The 6,000-nt window shown below is 42.4% G+C and overlaps 1 long non-coding RNA gene across 1 annotated transcript; it reads left to right on the plus strand.

Annotated features, from left to right (window-relative positions):
- Window positions 1-2,172: 2,172 nt before the first annotated feature.
- Window positions 2,173-3,999, plus strand: LOC136358404 (uncharacterized). Its single transcript, XR_010743085.1, has 2 exons — window positions 2,173-2,327; window positions 2,552-3,999. It is a non-coding gene; the product is annotated as an uncharacterized lncRNA (long non-coding RNA).
- The last annotated feature ends 2,001 nt before the right edge of the window (window positions 4,000-6,000 follow it).

Raw genomic sequence — 6,000 nt, forward strand, 5'->3', positions numbered from 1 at the left:
GCGGACATCTTATGGGATCCTGACAGAGGCTGTCAACCTCCCCTGCACCTCACACCTCCAGCCTTACAAACCACTTAACTGAATTTGACCAACTCTTGGCATTCAGCTATTAACTGAAAGCAATTTTACTGAAGTTACTTTATTAAAATTTAATTCACCTTCTTTATCTTCAGGTTTCATAATGCACTGTTTGATGGTTGCAAGTCTCCCTTGGGGCATTTTCTTCCACTTTCTGATGAGAGCAGGCATCCTAATATGCAGATTAAAGGTGCTGTGGGGCATGGTAAGAAGAAGACAGAGAGCAGAGACACCACTCTGCAACTGTGTAATTCTAATCCCAAAACAGGAACACACTCATACAGGGCAAGAAGGGAGATGATGCACTCATGTGTGGCCTCCAGTAGTCTGAACTTGCATCCTGAGGCTGAAAATCTCCTACCATCTGGGACAAGCATGGCTGCAAATGTAGGTTATTTGTGTGCCTGGTTGAAAGATGACTCATGTTCTGCTGGGATCTGTTCTATGCTTTGTAAAATGAATGGGTAGGATGTTTCAAAATTTAGGAGGGAAAATATTTTGGGATTTTAAAGCTTTTTCCTTATACATAATTTATTATAATAGTATCCTTTACTTACAATAATCCTTTGCAAATATTAAAAGTAAAAATGTAAAGGATGAAAACCTGGTTTTTTTTCTTGTTTCTCTCAACTTCTGTCCTGTAATTTGCCTGGAATCTTGTCTGGTTTTTGGTACATAATCAGTTCATTCCTGTGTACTTTCTGTTCTAGAAAGCAATTAGACATATTGGCCACTACCACAGTCACGAGGGATGCAGAATCATAGACTCAGGAGCTAACTTACATTGATTTAGTGCTCATCAATTGTTTTATAATGAGTACCACTGGAGTGATGCAAAATGTCAGCAAAACAATGGAATTCCAGAAGTTATCTAAATATCTAAATATATATCTGACACAGATAATTTCTGCAGAAAGTCCAATGCTTCCAACAGAAAAAAATCAATTTTCAGATCAGTCAGATATTTTTCAACACTTATAAACACCCTCTATTAGAATTTACCATTTATAGAGCTTGTTCATGTCACAAGACTAAATAGTGTAGCACCCCAGCTCTAACACTAGAAGCTCATGAAGCACTTGGTTTCATGGGTATCTTTACATTAGCCAGTACAGCCCAAGCTCAAGTTTCATTGAAGACAGCTAATAGAGTTACTGTATTCCATTAAAAGAGAGTTTTCTTTCCTTGCCTGATGCTTAATTGGCTTCTTAAATGTGATTCTCTCATTCACCTCTTCTCAGGATGTCCTTTTCTAGTTTTACCATTTTAAGACAAAGTTATCGTGCTGGTTCCAGCTGCAGCAGAATTCATTTTCTTCACTGTGGCTCTTATGGGGCTGTGGTTTGGCTATGTGCTGAACATAGGGTTGATAATACAGAAATGTTCCTGTTATTGCTGAGCAGGACTTGCACAGAGCCAAGGCATCCTCTGCTTTCCATACTGCCATGCTGGAAAGGAAGTTGGGGATGCATGGGAGATTGGGAAGAGACACAGCCAGCACAGGTGATCCAAAGTGACGAAAGGGGTATTCCAGACCATACTGACATAATGCTTAGTATACAAAGTGGAGGGAAGAAGGAGGAAGGGGAAATTTAAGGGATTACATTTGTCTTCCCAAGTCACTGTTAGGTGAAATGAGGCCCTGCTCTTCTAGAAATGGCTGGACATACCTGTCCATGGGAAGAAAAAAAAAGAAAGAAAAAAAAAGTGAATTAGTTCCTTGTTTTTCTTTGCTTGTGTGTTTGGCTTTTGCTTTCCATATTAAATAGTCTTTATCTCAACCCATGAGTTCTCTGGCTTTTCCCCTTCAAATTCTCTCCCTGATCTCTCTGGTGGGAGAGTGAGTGAGCAGCTGTGTGGGGCTTGATTGCTGGCTGGGGTTAAACCATGTCTGTCCTCTTTTGGCACCCAATGTGAGTTTCAAAATCTTTGAGATAAGGAGAGATTTGATTGGGATGTGGCAGACTGAATTTACATCTGATGTGCTGTTTAGCTAGTAATGGGCAGTCTCCTTTGCTTCCATCGGGCTTGCCTGCCTGCCTGTATTTTACTCATTATTGTCTGCTTTTCACTTTCACTGCTGCTGCACTGCTTATCACCTCACTCTGTTGTGCCTGGGAACATTTTGATAACAGCCATGGTGATGTGCCTGAGTTGGCAAGTGGCCAGGCATTGCTGCTGTGTTCTGTACTGCTGTAGTGGACAGGCTGGAACTCCAGTGTGAACACAAGCTGAAGGGACTGGGATGGGTGGTGAGTCCACAAGAGAGCAGAGATACATTTGTAGCCCATGGAGAGGACCCCCGCTGGAGCAGGGGGATGCCCGAAGGAGGGTGTGACATGACCCTGTGAGAAGCTCATGCTGGAGCAAATTTGCTGGGAGGAGTTATGACCCCACAGGGGACATGGGGTGGAGATTGTAATGGATGTGCCTTTAAACTGTTGTAAGCTATGATTTGAGTTGTATGTTTCAGGAATTACTGTAAGAGGAACCACCCAACCACCGGAGGAGAAGCCTTACAAGAGGCTGTTGCAGTGCAGCAGTGACCCGACCTGAGCTGGCTTTGGTGCCCAGTAACTCCCCCCATACACCACCTCTCCTGTCCTGAGTGACCATAACAGATGGAGCCCAAAGTCATGGACTGCATAAATTCAACAGACATTTTGTGGACATAATGTGGACATTTTGCAGGGGTGGTCCACAGGCTAAGGGAACAATATCTGTGTGTTATATCAAAGAATTGAAAGGAGTGTGGAGGTTAATGAGGTCATACTGGAGAGTGTGGGACCTGAGCATGATGTAAATGGCATGGAATATACTGTTTTCAGCACAGGTGGAGCTAATTTTCTTCATAGTGGCTCTTTCGGGGCTGTGTTTTGGACTTGTGCTGAACACAGGGTTGACAATATGGAAGTGTTTTTGTTATTGCTGAGCAGGGTTTGAACAGAAGCAAGGCCTTTTCTGCTTTTCATGCTGCCACGCTGGAAAGGAAGTTGGGGGGTGCACTGAAGACTGGGAGGAGACACAGGCGAGACAGGTGACCCCAACTGACTAAAGGGATATTCCAGACCCTATGGCATCATGCTCAGTATATAAAGTGAGAGGAAGAAAGGGGAAGTGGGAGACAACATTTGGAGTGGTGGCATTTTTATCTTCATAAATCACTGTTATACATGATGGAGCCCTGCTCTTCTGGAAATGGCTGAATATCTGCCTGCCCATGAGTAGCAACAAATTAGTTCCTTGCTTTTCTTTGCCTATGTGCGTGGCTTTTGCCTTCCTTATTAAACTAACTTCATCTCAAACCCTGAGTTCTCTGGCTTTCACCCTTCCAATTCTCTCCCCAGTCTCACTGGTGGGGGAGTGAGCATGCAGCTGTGTGGGGCTTCATTGCTAGCTGGGCTTAAACCACGACAGTCATAGATTGATGTTTCTTTCAACATCAGTTTTAACCATTGACAGTGATGATGATAGATGATGTACATCTTCCCCCATGGCACGACACTAATTCACAATGCATTTCCTGCCCTGCATTCCTACGATTGCCCATTGTATCCCTTATCTTCTATCCTGCCACTCTTATTCTAAAAACTTGCCCACCCGTAACCACTATCGTCATCCACCTACTCAGCGTCAACTTGCACTATCTCTTGGGACCTCCCAAACACACACAGGCAGAAAACAAACCAACTCAGACCTGATGAGTGTTACCAGTCTTCTATCTCATTTTTCTCCTTGCACAAGAGCATTTTCCAGAGGGCAGGATGGGGCTGAGGACTGTGCCTGAAGAGCCAGCCAAGCAAATGAGAATGTTGTATTCCTTAAGATAATGGGTTTTTTTAAAGCTTGTGGCAAGGCCATGGAAGGATCGGATTGGGGGTCTTACCCTGAGTTTAGCTTCCAAAAAAAAAATTAAAAATATTATTTTCCAGATTTCTTTTTTGTATGTGTGTGTGTTTTCCTGTACTGCATGAAACCCATATTTGGATTTTTTAATTTTCAGACCTCTTAGGATCTTTGCCACTCACTTTTTTTCTCCCTGAATTTGGAGATATAGCAGGGTTCCTTTGCAACAAGGGACCTGCTGAGGGGCAAAACTGTATCTGGGGAGTCTGTTTTACAGCACGTACCTCTGGGTGCTCCTGAACCTTGTGGCCTCCCTTGTCCTCCCTGCTGCATGGGATCTCTTGGGTTTGCAGCTACACCTGGCCTGTGGGATTCTGGATCCAGAAAACAGATGCAGTTTAGTTTGGGTATATATCTTATAGGTAGCTCTTTGTTTGGTACCATGGCTTAGGAACATGGGCCAGGAGATAGTTAGATAAATGTCATTTTTGAAGGATGACTTGGCATATCCACATTTGAGAGGAAATGTCATTCCTGCTCTTTTACTTTCAAAACACCTGACAAACTTTGAGTGCACTATAACACAAGTATATAATCATAATAAATAGCAACACTATTACTTTTTCTTATTATAGTATTCTTTTATTTCTAATAATATTTATTATTTTTCAGAGAAGTTTGTCATTGGATTGTGCCTGTTGCCAAAGAATTCATCTCTATAACTGAGAGCAACTTTGTAAGTGAAGAGTTAATCATCAAAAGCACACATACAGTTGGGAAAAATAACTGCATAGAATAGCCAGTCTTGTCACACTTGCTTATATCATCTGCATAACTTCCTTGGAGCAAGAAAGGGGTGTGAAGCCTGGGAAGAAAGGATGGGATATGCTGGACAAGAAGCAGAATAGTTTACATCACTCTGAGCTATTATCTCAGGCTGTTACTCACTTCCCTCCCTGAGTTCTTTGGGGCCACCTCAGAGAGATCAGTGAGATGAATTGTCTATTTCATAGGCTTCAGACAAACCCTCTGTAATTATAGCTCAGTTTTTCTGAAGACAACTTATGGAAAATGAAGCCATGATAAAAACAGCTATTACAAAGTGCTAGAAAACATAGCCATAGCCAAAAGGAGGCACGCAGCCACTGACTGTTGGGTGAAGTTTACTCATAGGTTGGCTCTTTGTAACTTGAGTTGTAACAGAAGTGAGGGAAAGTGACACCCTCCAGCAGTCTGCTGCTGTAGCATGCTTGGGGTGCCAGAGAGGGCACCTGGCAGCACAGAGCAAAGGCACCATACTCATGATGTTGGCAGCCATGTGGGACAAGCAGAGAGGAATGCACAGGAAACAGCAGCAGCAGAAGGCTGCAGGGAGATAAGCACTAGAGAGGAGTTTAATTTATTGCCACCGTCCTCCAGAGGCTGGAATGAGTTTTCCATGAACAAGCCTCTACTAGCAGAGCCCCATGTCCAGGCCATCTGTTCTGGATTAATTGTAGGGCTGCATGGAGCACCAAGACCATGCACTGTGGAGCTCACCCAGATGTACAAGACAGAAACTGAGAGTTTTAAAACTTTCACCTTCGTATGTAAGAATGTTTAGGTGATGAGGTGAAGAGACTTCTGAGCTGTCACATAAAAGTTGCTAAGACAGCCTAGCACCCACAGACTGTGCTTGGCTTCTACCTCCCTTGGCAAGTTTCACAGCTGACACAACTTAAATTAGAGTATTCTAGAATATGACATGCCAGATCTCACATTAACAATATACTGTATACTGTATTACCTACACATAAAAATATAGAATATGACAGACCACTGGGATGTTTCCAGTTCTTGCAGTGACCTAGTTTCTGACTATTCACAAAAAAGCAGACAATAGCTATTTTAACCTGAAACTTTGATTTTTGTACTGCACCTAAATAGTTATTCAAAGAATAAAAATTATTATCTAAATATATTAATCTAAAAATTTACACTCAGCTATATACGCACAAGGGAAATACTGTATTTTTGTCTTTGTCTTTCAAAAAAATACTGTTAATAAGACTGAAACAGGGGTGAATAATATTGTTG

Source organism: Sylvia atricapilla, chromosome 3 (genome assembly GCF_009819655.1).
Source record: "Sylvia atricapilla isolate bSylAtr1 chromosome 3, bSylAtr1.pri, whole genome shotgun sequence".
Taxonomy (NCBI): domain Eukaryota; kingdom Metazoa; phylum Chordata; class Aves; order Passeriformes; family Sylviidae; genus Sylvia; species Sylvia atricapilla.